Source organism: Pagrus major, chromosome 5 (genome assembly GCF_040436345.1).
Source record: "Pagrus major chromosome 5, Pma_NU_1.0".
Classification (NCBI taxonomy): Eukaryota; Metazoa; Chordata; class Actinopteri; order Spariformes; family Sparidae; genus Pagrus; species Pagrus major.
Genome location: NC_133219.1, coordinates 41,914,129 through 41,933,039, shown reverse-complemented (window position 1 = coordinate 41,933,039; position 18,911 = coordinate 41,914,129).

Sequence of the window (18,911 nt, the reverse complement as noted above, 5' to 3'; positions counted from 1 at the left end):
CAGGACCAGGACAAGACAGGACCAGGACCAGGACCAGACAGGACCAGGACCAGGACGAGACAGGAACTGGACCAGGACCAGGACCAGGACCAGCCAGGACCAGACAGGACCAGGACCAGACAGGACCAGACAGGACCAGGACCAGGACAAGCCAGGACCAGGACCAGACAGGGCAAGACAGGACCAGGACCAGACAGGACCAGGACCAGGACCAGGACCAGGACCAGGACCAGGACCAGACAGGACCAGACAGGACCAGGACCAGGACCAGACAGGACCAGACAGGACCAGGATCAGGATCAGGACCAGGACCAGACAGGACCAGACAGGACCAGACAGGACCAGGACCAGGACCAGACAGGACCAGACAGGACCAGGACCAGGACCAGGACCAGACAGGACCAGACAGGACCAGGACCAGACAGGACCAGGACCAGGACCAGGACCAGACAGGACCAGACAGGACCAGGACCAGACAGGACCAGGACCAGGACCAGGACCAGGACCAGGACCAGACAGGACCAGGACCAGGACCAGGACCAGGACCAGGACCAGACAGGACCAGACAGGACCAGGACCAGGACCAGACAGGACCAGGACCAGGACCAGGACCAGACAGGACCAGGACCAGGACCAGGACCAGACAGGACCAGACAGGACCAGGACCAGACAGGACCAGGACCAGGACCAGGACCAGACAGGACCAGACAGGACCAGACAGGACCAGGACCAGGACCAGGACCAGGACCAGACAGGACCAGACAGGACCAGACAGGACCAGGACCAGACAGGACCAGGACCAGGACCAGACAGGACCAGGACCAGGACCAGGACCAGGACCAGACAGGACCAGACAGGACCAGACAGGACCAGGACCAGGACCAGACAGGACCAGACAGGACCAGGACCAGGACCAGGACCAGACAGGACCAGACAGGACCAGGACCAGACAGGACCAGGACCAGGACCAGGACCAGACAGGACCAGGACCAGGACCAGGACCAGACAGGACCAGACAGGACCAGGACCAGACAGGACCAGGACCAGGACCAGGACCAGGACCAGACAGGACCAGGACCAGGACCAGGACCAGGACCAGACAGGACCAGACAGGACCAGGACCAGGACCAGACAGGACCAGGACCAGGACCAGGACCAGACAGGACCAGGACCAGGACCAGGACCAGACAGGACCAGACAGGACCAGGACCAGACAGGACCAGGACCAGGACCAGGACCAGACAGGACCAGACAGGACCAGACAGGACCAGGACCAGGACCAGGACCAGGACCAGACAGGACCAGACAGGACCAGACAGGACCAGACAGGACCAGGACCAGACAGGACCAGGACCAGGACCAGGACCAGACAGGACCAGACAGGACCAGACAGGACCAGGACCAGACAGGACCAGGACCAGGACCAGACAGGACCAGGACCAGGACCAGGACCAGGACCAGGAGACGCATGACAAACAGAACACACAGGGTGATTAACTGATAGGAGGCAGGTGAAGAGCAAAAAGGGCGGGAAAACAGACAAAGGGAGGAAATGAAGAGGAAACTGTGACACACGAGGACAGAACTTCAAAATAAAAGACAACAACTAAACCAAACAGAACAGCACAAACAGACATTTGAGAAGCTTCAGGCTCCATCCAAGCTTTAAAACACTCTAACCCAACTAATGATGCTAAAGCTAGCTTACGTCGCAAATGCTAACTTTGCTTATGTTAATGTCGCAAATGCTAATGTCGCTGATGCTAATGCCGCTAACGCTAGCTAACGTCACTAATGCTAACATTGCTAATGCTAATCTTGTTGATGCTAATCTTGTTGATGCTAATGTCACTAATGCTAACATCCTTAATCGTAATGTTGCAAATTCTAACATCGCTAATGCTAGCTAACAGTAGCTACGTCGACATTGCTAACACTAGCTAGCTAACATTAGGGCAGTACAGCTACCAGACTGTTGATGGTGATGAAACAGACACCGCGGCTGTGTCCGAAATCACTCACTCACTCCCTACTCACTACACAGGGAGTCCAACACAGTGGACTACAGGGAGCTCATCGGCAGAAAGAAAAACGCACTTTCGGACACTCAGGCGCCGTTAATTACGTCACTGCTGTCGCACAGTTGAAATGTCATACATCAACGCCGGTTGTGGACTATCCGTAATAAAATTAAAATGAGTATTTAAAAAGTATACCGTTAATATTGAGTCAAAACTCAAGCATTTTAATGTACATCCCGATTATATAGATATAAAATCTATATACTATGTGTATATGTAATCGCGCCACATCTTTTGTCTCTTTTATCTTGTACCGTGCGATCACAGAGCTATAGTTAGACCCCATTTACTTTGCAACTGCATACGAGTCTGAGCTCCCCAACATGCCACCAAACGTCAATTTATCTATATTCTTACTCACCATCATCGTCAGATTGTAAGTATAAAGATGAAGGATTTTACATTTATACAAGACATCTAAATCATTAATGTATTGTTAGTGTCAATAATTCACTCGTATTGTCAGACTACACCCCCTCCTGTGGAAACAGACATGGCACAACTTTGTTCATAAATCAGATTAGATGGCTGGATAAATAGATACTTTATTCATCCCTTAGGGGAAATTCAGGTGTCCAGCAGCTCATAAAAACACACACAATAAATAAGTTAAAAATAATTATTATTGCACATTTCATTTTATGAAGTTGTATTTATTTTTTACATATTTTTCATTTTTTGGACATATTTGTTGGGTATCCAGGCTCAGTGCATGACTCTACAGTCCTGAAAAATAGCCCTCTTTATCCACCTGAGGGCTACTGCGCTCTAGGGGATGGTGGATACCCCTGCATGTCCAACCCAGTTGCCCTTGTAACCCCCTACAGAGAGCCCGTGAGAGGTGTGGTCGCTGGGAGGTTTAACCGGCACCATGCAAAGGCCCGTTCAGTCATAGAACGGGCCTTTGGCATCATGAAGACCAGATGGTGATCGGTCTTCTTCAAGGCTCTGGAGGTGCACCCTGCATTTGCCGTGAAGGTGATTGCCTGTTGTGCCATCTTGCACAACCTCTGCATCAGGGATGGGGACATATTAGAGCCTGTGGAAGAGGGTCCAGATGATGGAGGCGAGCAGCTCCAGCAGGGCTGCATTGTGGGGAACAGCTGCATGGGCGCATCGCTGCTGCTCTGTCTGCACCGGACACTCCTCAAGCTCTTCAAGAGCACGACTATTGTGAAAAACTATTTAAAAAAAAGAAGTACAAAGTCAAGTTTTTTGGTTAGGTTATACGTCTTAGTAGTACTTCTTAAGTTTCAAATGATATTATAAAGTGTTAAAAGTTTAATAATATAACCTTTGATTTGTTTATGTTAGTTAAGGAAATGTTGATGTAAGAATTTGCCTTGTAAATATTAGTTTTCATCAGTTTGTTATTGATAATCCATTGAGTCAGGGTATTGTTGGTATGTTGATATGTTATGATAGATATGAGTTCACAGTCAGTTAATCAGTTTTTTAAAGAACATTTTATTAACAAAGATCCCTGATGAGATTAACAAAGATCCCTGATGAGATTAACAAAGATCCCTGATGAGATTAACAAAGATCCCTGATGAGATTAACAAAGATCCCTGATGAGATTAACAAAGATCCCTGATGAGATTAACAAAGATCCCTGACTCTGGTGTGTCACTGTCTGAATCAGGGGACACGTGCTGAGGCATCGAGGCATGGAGGCTGAATAGATGGCCTGCCTCCTATCGCCTCATCCATGAGGGAGAACCACTTCCGTGTCCCAGCAGTGGGCTCCCCTGATTCAGTGCCACTTCCTGTCGGTGGTTTCTGTTCCATTCAATTTTGATAGACGGTAATTTAGTCACAAGATAAAACTACTTTCACGCTTATTAAGAACACACATCAATATAAGATGTTCCTTCACAATAATGTGACATAACTCACTCCCATCCAGATGCCGAGGCACAGCGTTTGCCTGAGAAGAGGAGGTTCTTCTCTCTCCTCAGGAGGATGAGTCTGGACACATCGTCGTCAGTCCCTGAAGACATTAAAATATGATATTTTCTCTAGTGCTGATGTCACACTCCAACTTCATTTCACTGCTAACGAATTAGAAAAAATGTAGCTCATCAAAGTTAGTTTTCACTTAGCGCCGCTGCTAATGGCAAATATAAATTACTGTAGGGAAGACAGCAACAGTTAGCTAACAGTCAGCTAACATTAGCGAGCGTCGCTAGCGTTAGCTAACAGTCAGCTAACATTAGCAAACGTCACTAGCTGCGAATTATGCCATAATACTACTCAGCAACTGTTAACACAAACTTCAACACATCCATATATTTTATTTTTTATTAAAATTACTCACATTTGTAGATCAGCTCCCTCTCCGCGACCTCCGTGCGACTTTTCGCGATGCATTGTGGGATACTTTGAGTCCACTATATAGGGTATAATAATTCCCACTAGACATTCAGACACCACTACAAAATGGCGTAGTCATTATATAGTGCACTATATAGTGAGTAGGGGGTGATTTCGGACACAGCCCACGTGATTCAAACGGTTACACCCGAAACCCGCTGCTCTGAAAATAGACTTCCATTCTTCGTAATGGCGGGGTTTCCCATTTTTTCTAAAGACCCCGCTGTTCCAAAAAGGCTATTGGGGAACCCCTAACCCTGACCCTGACCCTGACCCTGACCCTGACCCTAACCCTAACCCTGACCCTGACCCTAACCCTGACCCTGACCCTGACCCTGACCCTAACCCTAACCCTGACCCTGACCCTAACCCTGACCCTGACCCTGACCCTGACCCTGAGAAGAACAGCGTGTTTTGGGGGAGGGTCGGGACAGCGGTGTTTCGGAGTGGAAGGCTGTCCCCGATTCAAACGCTGTAATTCTATTGGCCGACTGAAGCTGAACATACTGTCAGAATTCTGACTTCAACATGTTCGTCTCATTGACACGCGACAGACTGAAGTCAAGTTCAAACTAAAATAAAGTAAATAATGAAACCAGTCTTGCTAGCTAGCTTTTATCAAGCTAGCTCGCTCCACCGGACTTACCTTCACTCTTTCCTCCAGGTCCACTCTGTCACAGTCGCTCCACGACGCAAATTCCAACAGCGAACGCAACGGACGCGAGTTTTAGACGCGAGTTGAAGTTTTTAAGTTTTTTGTGGGTTTTTGTTTTGAACACATACACAACACACAGACACACATTTGTGTCCTACCTGTAGTCGTCTGAGGCGAGGTTCGATCCGGCGTCTCCACGTCACCGGGCGGCGTCTTAAACCACTGGACCATCTTCAGCGCTGAAGGCAGCCGACAAGCAGAGAGACGAAGACGACGAGACTGAAGGAGGAAGGTGAAGACGAGAGGAATCAGTGTGACTGTGAACAGCTGTTACACTTTATCTCTACAACACACTGCTGAGGACTCACAACACTGCTGAGGACTCACAACACTTTCCTCCTGCTGAGGACTCACAACACTTTCCTCCTGCTGAGGACACACAACACTTTCCTCCTGCTGAAGACACACAACACTTTCCTCCTGCTGAAGACACACAACACTTTCCTCCTGCTGAGGACACACAACACTTTCCTCCTGCTGAAGACACACAACACTTCTGAGGACACACAACACTTTCCTCCTGCTGAGGACACACAACACTTTCCTCCTGCTGAGGACTCACAACACTTTCCTCCTGCTGAAGACACACAACACTTTCCTCCTGCTGAGGACTCACAACACTGCTGAGGACTCACAACACTTTCCTCCTGCTGAGGACACACAACACTTCTGAGGACTCACAACACACAACATTCAGCATCAGTCCGACACAAATCTTCACAAAGAGACAAACATGTGAAAATGTCTTGAGAGACTCAAACACAAACTAAAGTTCAGACTCAGAGTCCGACGGGCTTCATGTTCTCCTGCTCAGCTGCTCTGAAAACACCACAGCTCCAGAACTTTATTCTGAAGGGTCACAGCTCCAGAACTTTATTCTGAAGGGTCACAGCTCCAGAACTTTATTCTGAAGGGTCACAGCTCCAGAACTTTATTCTGAAGGCTCACAGCTCCAGAACTTTATTCTGAAGGGTCACAGCTCCAGAACTTTATTCTGAAGGGTCACACTTTATTCATGTAGTGTGAAGCTGAACAGATCAAAGATCTTCTAGTAAACAGCTCAGTGGTAACACATCAGGTTTTAATGCTCCTTTTTAGGATGCAAGAGGTTGTGAGTTCAATCCCCACCTGGTCCTCTGGTGCTGTTTGGGCCCGGCTCTGAGCAGACTGTGTCTCACAGGTGTTCACTGTTTGTTTGCAGTTTTTCTCGATTGTTTACACACATGTTGTGGGCGTGTCTCACGTCAGCTGACCGACTGGAGCTCACAGCTGCAGGAAACCATGTTTCTGTTCAGGTGATCAGCGTCGCTCAGGTGGAGGTAGACGCGTCGACACACTACATTTACAAGCACCAAAGTTCTGTTCAGCTCAGTTGTGGTCTTTGAGCGCCCTCTACTGGTACTACACCGGTACTGCACCAAATAAGGAAGGAAGCTGCAGGTGAAGCTGCAGGTGAAGCTGCAGGTGAAGCTGCAGGTGAAGCTGCAGGTGAAGCTGCAGGTGAAGCTGCTGTGGCTCAGTGGAAGAGAAGCTGACCTCCAGGCTCAGGTCCGGTGGTTCGATCCCGGGCTCGTCCTGGACACGAGTAAGATTTATAGTAAATTATCAAGAGTCCACTCAAACTTTAACATGGCTGTGAAGGGACAGGTGGGACAGGTGAGACAGGTGGGACAGGTGGGACAGGTGAGACAGGTGGGACAGTACATCACTGTCATGTCTATAACAATGAAACCTGATGATTTTAAACATAAAGTCAGTTTGTAAATTTCAGAGTCAGCTGAGTCCTCCTGAACACTGCTGGACCAGAACCACCAGCAGAACCACAGATATCACCTCTGTTCCTGTTTTCTTCTTCTTTATTTATAAAACTTTATTTATAAAGAACTTTATTGATAAAAACTTTATTATAAAGAACTTTATTTATAAAAACTTTATTTATAAAAACTTCATTTATAAAGAACTTTATTCATAAAAAACTTTATTTATAAAAACAAATTTATAAAGAACGTTATTTACAAAAAACTTTATCTATTTTTATAACAAACTCTTCCTGTATGTGTGATGATGTCACTGTCTCTGATTGGCTGGATCAGCTGACCTTCAAAATAAGAGCTCTACAGTTTGACAAAATAAAAGATTGAAGTGTGAGTGTTCAGTACTGGACGTCATGTGAGGACAGTGTCCTGTGAAGACACAGACACAAGGACACATTTTCACACGTCCAGTCTGTGAAAGACGTTTGTCCTGTTTGTCTAACGTGTCCTCATGGAGTCCATGTCTGATCACTTGTGATGATGATCATCGTGTTGTTGTCAGTTGTCCAACTCATCATCTCTTCAGTGTCACTGTTGTGTCTTGTCTTGTCTGTGGTGTCTGCAGTCGGCTCATTAAAGGAACAGTTCACTCTAGAATGAAATTCAGTCATTCTGGACTCGCCCTCATGCTGATGAGAGTCCGGTGTAGTTTCTTATTCCTCAGAGTGCAGCTGGAGACCCGCGGGTCCGTCCTGCAGCAGTAATCCATATAACGGCGTAAATGTGCCCGAGACGAAAAGGTCCCTAAAACTACACAAAGACTTTGTAATATTCCTCCATACTGCTCGTCCGCTGCAATCCAAGTGTCCTGAAGTGGCGACATCCAGAGTTTACTGGAAACAACATCATTCAGGACATTTTACAGCCTGAACAGTCACTGTGCTTGTGATGAGAATTTTGTACTTCATATAGAGGGATGTGAACTGAAGTTTTACACAGCCCTGTTCAAAGAGTCTGTTTGAACGTGAACTGTGACCTTGTTTTATGACCCATGTAAGGTACTGAGTACTCACTGAAGGTAAACACTCTTCTCTGCAGGACGGCATGAATTAGTAGTTGTTAGAGTGTAAACACACCCAGAGAGAGACAGAGAAATGCCAAGATTTCCTCCTTAGAGACCTGCGTGTTGCTCTGTGAATGCTCCTCTTGTACAAGATTAAAACCTTGTTTGAACTTTGAGCTGACTGCGATCTCCTTCCTCCAGTTCTAAATTAATGCAGAATTATTTTATCAGTACGATATCTGCCTGGAGGCACGAGTCTCCTCACAGCCGCTCGCACTACGGAGGCCGAAGTCCTCGGACATTTTTCTTTTTTCTTTCAAAGTTTCAAATCACCAGTGCAGCAGATCCCTCTTGTGTTTGTGTGTCGCTCGGTCGCTCACAGCAGGAAGTAAATACCGGTGTGTATCTATCGCGAGTCTCGTTCATCTTGTCTGGCGGCTCCGTAGTGCAAACGCTGTGAGGAGCCTCGTGCCTCCAGGCAGATACAGCACAGTGACTGTTCAGGCTGTAAAATGGACTGAATGATGTTGTTTCCAGTAAACTCTGGATGTCGCCACTTCAGAACACTTGGACTGCAGCGGACGAGCAGTATGGAGGAATATCACAAAGTCTTTGTGTAGTTTTATGGACCTTTTCGTCTCGGGCACCATTGACGCCGTTATATGGATTACTGCTGCAGGAGGGACCCGCGGGTCTCCAGCTGCACTCTGAGGAATAAGAAGCTACACCGGACTCTCATCAGCATGAGGGTGAGTCCAGAATGACTGAATTTCATTCTATAGTGAACTATGATGTTGATGTGATACATTAATATAATGTTGTATTACACTGATCTACATCATGTCTGTACAGGAGAACATATCAGGTCCAGTAAAGGTTTGGACTGAACTGAAGAGTCGTTTCTCTGTTTGAAGCTCCAGAAATGTTCTGTGGACCTTCGAGACTTCACCTGACTTCATATCATCAGGAGGAGACGATGGCTGAGCCTGACTTTATATCATCAGGAGGAGATGATGGCTGAGCCTGACTTTATATCATCAGGAGGAGATGATGACTGAGCCTGACTTTATATCATCAGGAGGAGATGATGGCTGAGCCTGACTTTATATCATCAGGAGGAGATGATGACTGAGCCTGACTTTATATCATCAGGAGGAGATGATGACTGAGCCTGACTTTATATCATCGGGAGGAGATGATGGCTGAGCCTGACTTTATATCATCGGGAGGAGATGATGGCTGAGCCTGACTTTATATCATCAGGAGGAGATGATGGCTGAGCCTGACTTTATATCATCAGGAGGAGACGATGGCTGAGCCTGACTTTATATCATCAGGAGGAGATGATGACTGAGCCTGACTTTATATCATCAGGAGGAGATGATGGCTGAGCCTGACTTTATATCATCAGGAGGAGATGATGGCTGAGCCTGACTTTATAACATCAGGAGGAGATGATGGCTGAGTTTTAATGTTTGGGTGAACTGTTCCTTTAATGTGTAATCTAGCCAGTCAGGTTTTAGTGAGCTGAGCCTGACAGACGAAGCTCAGGACCAAAAGCTTCAACTCCCCCTGTGGTTCCCCTCACAGCCTGCAGGGGGCGTCAGTGACACTGTGGCTGTACTGAAGCTCTCAGGTTTTATTTCAGTTGTTTTTTATTCCAAAGAGAAAAGTTGAGATTAAAATACATGAAAAACTAATAAAAACAGCAGTTTGTAGAAAACGACACCAGCAGTGACCTCTAGTGTTCACACAGAGAACTACATCACATCATCATAAATAAACATCACAAGTAATGATGAAATAATAAAATACAACATAAATAAATACAAAAGGAGAGGAACTTTACTAAATATGTAAAATATCATATAAATATATAAAATATATTCATTTCAAAAAGTCCATATTTTAATCTACAAACAGCTGAATGTTCTTCATCAATAAACTCTGTGAGGACGGCTGCTCGTCCTCCTCATGTGTCCTCCTCATGTGTCCTCATGTGTCCTCCTCATGTGTCCTCATGTGTCCTCCTCATGTGTCCTCCTCATGTGTCCTCCTCATGTGTCCTCATGTGTCCTCCTCATGTGTCCTCCTCATGTGTCCTCCTCATGTGTCCTCATGTGTCCTCCTCATGTGTCCTCCTCATGTGTCCTCATGTGTCCTCCTCATGTGTCCTCCTCATGTGTCCTCCTCATGTGTCCTCATGTGTCCTCCTCATGTGTCCTCATGTGTCCTCATGTGTCCTCCTCATGTGTCCTCCTCATGTGTCCTCATGTGTCCTCCTCATGTGTCCTCCTCATGTGTCCTCCTCATGTGTCCTCATGTGTCCTCATGTGTCCTCCTCATGTGTCCTCCTCATGTGTCCTCATGTGTCCTCCTCATGTGTCCTCATGTGTCCTCCCCATGTGTCCTCCTCATGTGTCCTCATGTGTCCTCCTCATGTGTCCTCCTCATGTGTCCTCATGTGTCCTCCCCATGTGTCCTCCTCATGTGTCCTCATGTGTCCTCCTCATGTGTCCTCATGTGTCCTCCTCATGTGTCCTCCTCATGTTACAACACACTACAGCTTATCTGTGATTTACGTCTCTGATGGTACAAATAAATTATGAATAATAATAAATAAAACCAAAAAAATCTGAATAATGTTCATCTCATTATTTAAAATAGTTGTTACCATGGAGACCAAACTGGTTCTTATTTAAAATGATATTTTAGAAAATTTCAATATCAATGTGTGTGTGTGTGTGTGTGTGTGTGTGTGTGTGTGTGTGTGTGTGTGTTAAAATGGAGGAAGTAAAAAAAAGTTGTTGCTAATGTGATTGATGCTAACATGCTAACATGCTAACAGCAACATATCAGCCTGTTTGTGACCTGACAGGATGAACCCATCATGACCTCATTAATATGCTGCCGTGATGTCACGCGGGCTCTGCTGTGATGTCACGCTGCCGTGATGTCACGCGGGCTCTGCTGTGATGTCACGCTGCCGTGATGTCACGCGGGCTCTGCTGTGATGTCACGCTGCCGTGATGTCACGCGGGCTCTGCTGTGATGTCACGCTGCCGTGATGTCACACGGGCGCTGCTCTCTGTGCACACCTGCATTATTATTGTGTTTCTGTCACACGTACTGAGACGCTGCCTGAGCTGTGAGCAGCTCCTGTCTGCAGTCGTTTTCCTCTAAGTGGATTTATGGATGTTAAACAGATAATAAATATATTAATTGTAAAATATATTATTGTATTTATATATAAATATATTGTTGAGAAGTGAAGCTCTCACTGAATCTATAGACGTGTGTTTCATGTGTGTGTGTTCACATTACACTCAGTTAGGAGGAGGAGGAGGAGGCACAATGCAGACCAACTTCCTGTTTAAACAGCACCTGAATACACCTGCACAGTGTGTGTGTGTGTGTGTGTGTGCGTGCGTGCGTGCGTGTTAGCTGCGCAGTCCGTCCAGCTGCTCCCTCCAGCACTGAACACACTGGAAGGTGTTTCTTATGGCCGTGTGGAGGTCTGATGGAAGAGTCGGAGGAGATGGACACTCAGCAGTGTCTAACCCCTGCCACACACACACACACACACACACACACACACACACACACACACACACGATGAGAAACTGTCCAATCAGAAAACAGAAATGTTGCTCTCTGATGTGCAGGTGACTGTGTTTAAATCAGCCAATCAGAGCACAGAGACTCACCAGGTGTTGCAGCACGTCTCTGTTCAGGGTAAAGGCCCGACAGAAAGCGTCGGTGGAGTCTGTGGAGGCGGCCTGCAGCTGCTGCGCACACTGCTCATGCTTCAACAGCTGTTTCACCACCAGGGAGCTCTGCACCAAACCACATTCAAAAAAGACACGATTTTGAGCAGCTGAAGCTGAACACGAGTCACAGTTCAGAGTGTTGGGAAGTGAGACGAACTGTGCAGTGTGATGAAGAGAGCAGCCTGTAGGGGTCACATTAGGTCAGGTGAGATGGTGCACATGTGCAGTGTGAGGCGTACCTGTGTCAGGTGAGCAGGGGTCTCGGTGCAGTTCTGGGCCAGGTCATCCTGCTCCCACTGCAGGAGGGTCCGCACGCTCTCCTGTGGGGGGGGGGGAGACTGGATTTATAAACTGTTGATCTGATTATAAAAGTTGCGACTTGATAAAAACAGTAAAGTTTGATGTTTTATCTCATCTTCCAGTCAGAACACTGACTGTTACGCCCCCTCCCTTTCTGCTCGCCATGATGCAGTTGATCACTTCCTGCAGGAGCTGGCAGTCAGGGAGGGTCGTTAGGGCGAGGTGCTGACACCTGGCTAGGCCTCTACCAAGGCTATAAATGGCAGCTTGGTCTCATTGGCTGTGTCCAAATTCAGGGGCTGCATCCTTCAAGGACGCGGCCTTTGCGGCCCACGGAGGCCGGGTCCTTCGGAGAGACCTTGAAGGCCGCGTCCACCGCTGTTAAATGGGACGGTCCAGCCTTCGGAGTGTTTCCTGGTTGCGTCACCAGGTGTTCATGCATAAAAGTCTGTTTTTATTCAAATCTATCAAACGTGTACATTTATTTATGTGTGTACAAGGTGTCAAATCTAAACTGAATTATCAACATTACAAAATAAACATTAACCCATTGGTGAATAACAACTATATTTACCACAGCAGTACCAGCGTCACGTGTTTTAACTGAAAGTTGAAATTTGGAGGTTTTATAGTCTCTTGAAGTTTAACACATCTGGCGTTGGATGTTCAAATGAGTAAAAACCGAGTATAAACCCATTACTTAAATTTGAATGTCATGTCTGCGCCACTTGATGTCGCCATTTTCTCTTGCTTCCTCTTCTGTTTCGGGACTGAGCGGCGGTGCGCAAAGGATCTTGGGATATGTGAGGCCGCGAAGGACAGTAGCGGTGCGTCCTCCAGAAAGAGGGAAGGGCAGGCTGCATTTGAAGGAGCCTTTGAATTTGGACGGCCTTCGTGCAGCGTTGTGACGTAATTGGCCTTCAAATGCGCCCTTCGAGGGCTGCAGCCCCTGAATTTGGACACAGCCAATGTCTCTCTCTCTCTCTCCTGGGCTCCACACAGCTACAGGTTCTGGGTTCGTGTTGGTGTTTTCTTTTGCATTCAACAGCAGCACACACACGCCTCACTCATCCATACACTACATTCACTACTGATGCTGCTACTCTGCACAACTCGTGCTGTTGTAGATATGTTGTTTAAGTCACAATAAAACATTTGGCACTTAAATCCTGGCTTGTCTCCCCTCTTTGTCACACACATTGAGCCAGTTTGTGACATGACTGACAGTTATCGTTTACAGAAAGATATTTCTGTTAGGCCACGCCCACTCAGCTGTCTGCGTTTGTTCCCCTCACACAAATATAAAACACGAGATCATGTGACTTCCAACATGGAGCTGCTCAGAGACCTAAACTGTCTGTAAAAATACAGATTTTTTGACTGGAGTTTGGTGCTCTGTCTCACCGCCTTCTTGAGGACTCTGCTGTAATCCAACAGCGCCTCCTGCAGGTTCTTGATGATGTTCTGCATGTCAGAGTCTGCTGCGTCTGTTGGTATCACCCGACCTGCTGCAAGCTCCGCCCACAACGCCACAATCAGGTAGAACAGGTAGCCACAATGCACTGCAACAGGAAGAGGATTTATCGTAAGAAGCTAGCACTTCAGATAGCGAGCTAATCTGTTAGCATATTAGCAGTCAGATCTTAGCTGTTTAATATAATCATAGAAAATAAATCTGATCTAATAAAGTTGAATGTGCAACACGAGTGAAGAAATAACACAATGACATATCTACTGAAGGTAGCATGCTAACCAGCTATCCCTGGGTCTGATAACCTCTTTCATCATGTGGTAGCAATATAAACACCAACACTCCCCTGGTAGTCCGGCTAGCTGCACAGCTAACTGAGCTAACAAGCTAACAGTAGCTACAGTCATGGATGTATGAAAAGAAAACATGTCAGCAGCAGTTAGCAGTTTCTCTGGAGGTTAGCTGCCCCTGTTAGTTCAAAGTATGAATTCAAGGCAGCCAGTTTTACGTACTGCACCTTTAAGATGAAAACAGTTCTCAGACTTTGTTCAGTTTTTCTTCCAACATTCAAAAAACTATTTTTGTGTTTATTTGAGTTCAGACTTCTGTTGTGGACATTTATTCTAATGAGCACATATTTAATGAGATAGCCTCATTTGCATATTTAAACATGAACTATCAGAAAACTTGTAAAACAAAAACTAACAGTGTTAATGTGAACGAGCAGGTGAGATACCTGTGGGATGTCTCTGAGGACGACTTCAGAGGAGACAGTAATCAGAGTATCGTTATGTCTTCAGACTGTTAATCACTTAAAAGGTTTGACAGTGAAACGTGTTCACGTGACCTTCAGGAGCGACTCTGTGATGACATCATCATTTATTATTAAAATCAATCAGAACCAGAGTTCATGATTTATTTTAAAGGAACAACATGAGAATCATCTGAAACTGAGAGACTGAGTCTTGTTTTTATCTATTTGTGTCACTTAAATGCAAACGTGCAAAGTTTAGTCGTCTCGAGTGTCGGCTGAGAAATATTCAGATAAACTGACTCTTGCTGAGACAGAGAGGACAGAGACACAGCAGCCGATCCTCTGACACCTCTGCAGCAGAGGGGGAGAAGAAGAAGAAGAAGAAGAAAGTAAAAACTCACTGTTTTTCCTCTGGACTCTGGTGCTGGTGGGACCGTGTGTGTGCTGCTGATGCCGGCTGATGTTCTGCCATGCAGCCTGCTGCTGCACATATATACGCTCGGTCCATCATGAATCAAAGAGTTCTGAGGAATCCGTCTCGGCTCTTCTCAGAAGGTTTGACATCAGTTTTTCTGCACATGAAGTTTCCAGGAGAGCAGAGACGCTGACTCAGAGTCAGGGTGAAGGTGTGTCCATGTTTCATCACATGACCCTCTGGCAGCGCTCATCATCACCTTCATCATCACCTTCATCATCCATATATCCATGTTTAACCCCTCGCTTCATCCCCACGAGGTCGTCATGGTAACACATGTCACACTGTCCAATCACTGCCAAACAATCAGTGATGTCATCATCACCTCTTCACATCCTGTCTGCTCAGGTGTTCAGCTGGGACTACTTCCTGTTTTTATTTAGGTCACGCTCCACAGGTGGGGACAGGTGAGGTCAGATGGGGACAGGTGGGGACAGATGAGGTCAGGTGGGGACAGGTGAGGTCAGGTGGGGACAGGTGAGGTCAGGTGGGGACAGGTGAGGTCAGGTGGGGACAGGTGGGGACAGGTGAGGTCAGGTGGGGACAGGTGGGGACAGATGAGGTCAGGTGGGGACAGATGAGGTCAGGTGGGGACAGGTGGGGACAGGTGGGGACAGGTCGTCAGTTGCTGTTTGCTTTTTGTCTTTTTGTCCTGAACATGTTTGTTTCTGGAAAACAAAGATTTCATCACAGGAAACATAAAAATCAGCTGATCAGAGCATCTCATCATCTTCATCATCATCATCATCATCACTGTTTTCTGTTTAACTGTTTCATCACTGACTCACGAGGTCTAAAGGAAACCAGTGGATCTCAGTCAGAGACGTTTACAGTCAGACTCATTAACTCTTCACTGTGACAATCAGCTGATTCACACAAACACTCAGCGAGGGAACCGTTTACTGCAACATCCTCACTGCTGTTACTGATGAGGGAATGAAATCATGTTAATGAAACACACGGTGGTTAAAGTTCACCTGTCAGAGCTGATTTAACCTCAGTCATCTGCTCCTGATGATATAAAGTCAGGCTCAGACATCATCTCCTCCTGATGATATACAGTCAGGCTCAGCCATCATCTCCTCCTGATGATATACAGTCAGGCTCAGTCATCATCTCCTCCTGATGATATAAAGTCAGGCTCAGCCATCATCTCCTCCTGATGATATAAAGTCAGGCTCAGCCATCATCTCCTCCTGATGATATAAAGTCAGGCTCAGTCATCATCTCCTCCTGATGATATAAAGTCAGGCTCAGTCATCATCTCCTCCTGATGATATAAAGTCAGGCTCAGCCATCATCTCCTCCTGATGATATAAAGTCAGGCTCAGTCATCATCTCCTCCTGATGATATAAAGTCAGGCTCAGCCATCATCTCCTCCTGATGATATAAAGTCAGGCTCAGCCATCATCTCCTCCTGATGATATAAAGTCAGGCTCAGCCATCATCTCCTCCTGATGATATAAAGTCAGGCTCAGCCATCATCTCCTCCTGATGATATAAAGTCAGGTGAAGTCTCGTAGTCCACAGAACATTTCTGGAGCTTCACAGTAAAACAGAGTTGCAGCGTTCTGCTGAACAGCTGAAGCAGCTGGAGATGATTTAAACGTCAGGTGTCTCCATGCAGCTCGTCTGCTGTGATCTCAGAGATCAACCTGATCTGAGACCAGATTTACATCCTGGACATGCGGTGGAGCTCGTGCTAACACTGTTAGCTCAGCAGCTCCAGTGGAGACTAAATCTCTCCTCAGATCAGGTTGATCTCTGACGTTTCTTTAGTTCGCAGATTCTTCAGTAAAATGACTCGAACACATTAATGCAGCGACAGGAAACATCTCACTAACTGCTGCTCGCTGTAACTACATGAACCGTCTGACTGAGACTGACTAACACTGAGGCCACACACTCACACACACACACACACTCACACACACACTCACACACACACTCACACACACACTCACACACACTCACACTCACACACTCACACACACACACACACACACTCACACACACACTCACACACACTCACACACACACTCACACACACTCACACACACACACACTCACACACTCACACACACACTCACACACACTCACCCACACACACACACACACACTCACACACACACACACACACACACACACACACACACTCACACACACACACACACACACACACACACACACACACACTCACACACACACACACACACACTCACACACACTCACACACACACTCACACACACTCACACACACACACACTCACACACACACACACACTCACACACACACACACACACACTCACACACACACTCACACTCACACACACACACACTCACACACACTCACACTCACTCACACACACACACACACACACACACACTCACACACACTCACACACACACTCACACACACTCACACACTCACACTCACACACTCACACTCACACACACACACACACTGTGTGTTGTTTCTCAATCTCTTCTTCTTTTCCTGTGATGATGAAAGAGTTTGTGGGCGGAGCTTAATCTGAGGGAACAAGTCAGACTGATGTCATCACCACGCTTCATGAGAAGACTGACACACTCTCACACACACACTCACACACACACACACACACTCTCACACAGGTAAGGACATGACCTGAGCCTGCGAGTCTTCAGTCAGGTGTGTGGCTCCGCCCCCTCCTCCTGCTTCCTGTGGTGTCTCAGCCTGTTTCCAGGGACGGAGGTGAGTAATGAGTCACGAGTAGTTACACTGATCAGTTACTGTAACTGATTGTGTTGCAACAGTTCTTTAAAATTAAACACACACACTGATCACAGGAAGCAGATAAATACCCAGAATGCCTCAGTGTGGGCGGGATTACATCAGCCATCTGCTGCACCTGCACGCCTGAGTAACAGTTTATTTAACCTCTGAGCCACAGGAGCCAGTGGTGAAGAGTAACTAAGTACATTTACTCCAGTACAGTTCTGTGTATCTGAGTCACTTTATAAATACTGTTGGAGAAGAAACTGAGTAATCGAGTAACTGAGCTCCACGTCAACCAGCAGGAACGTTTTCATGATGTCATCATGTGATGATGTCATCATGTGATGATGTCATAATGTGATGATGTCATCATCTGATCATGTGATGATGTCATCATGTGATCACGTGATGTCATCATGTGATGATGTCATCATCTGATCATGTGATGATGTCATCATGTGAAGATGTCATCATGTGATCACGTGATGTCATCATGTGATGATGTCATCATGTGATCACGTGATGTCATCATGTGAAGATGTCATCATGTGATCACGTGATGTCATCATGTGAAGATGTCATCATGTGATGATGTGATGTCATCATGTGATGATGTCATCATGTGATCACGTGATGTCATCATGTGATAATGTCATCATGTGATGATGTCATCATGTGATGTGGTGACTATTCAAAAAACAAAACTTGTCACCTGTGGTGGTTTGGGATGGTTCGTTCTTGACTCGACTCCAGAGCGAATAAAAAAGAAAAGTTGTAAAAGTAATATCTTTGGGTGAGGTTCCCGTTTATTTGAACAAAAAGGATAAGGTAAATTGACAGAACAAAAAGAGATTCTACTGTTTCTCTGGCTGCCGTGTAAAAACTGTGTGTGTCTTCCACCACCACTCCACTCAAACTAATCAACACTTCTGATCAACAACAGCTGGGGCAAGGTTTGGGGTAAAAGAAAGTAACTGAAATATACTTCCCCTAGTGGAAAAACAAATACCTGCACAACATAAAAAATGGCTCCTACATGTGATGATGTCATCATGTGATGATGTGATGATGTCTTCATGTGATGATGTCATCATGTGATGATGTGATGATGTCATCACGTGATGATGTCATCATGTGATGATGTCATCATGTGATCACGTGATGTCATCATGTGATGATGTCATCATGTGATGATGTGATGTCATCATGTGATGATGTCATCATGTGATCACGTGATGTCATCATGTGATAATGTCATCATGTGATGATGTCATCATGTGATGATGTCATCACGTGATGATGTCATCATGTGATGATGTCACTGAACTTGAATGCAGGACTTTTTGTAACTGAGTATTTTTACCAACAAGAAGAATTCGATCGACACGTGGA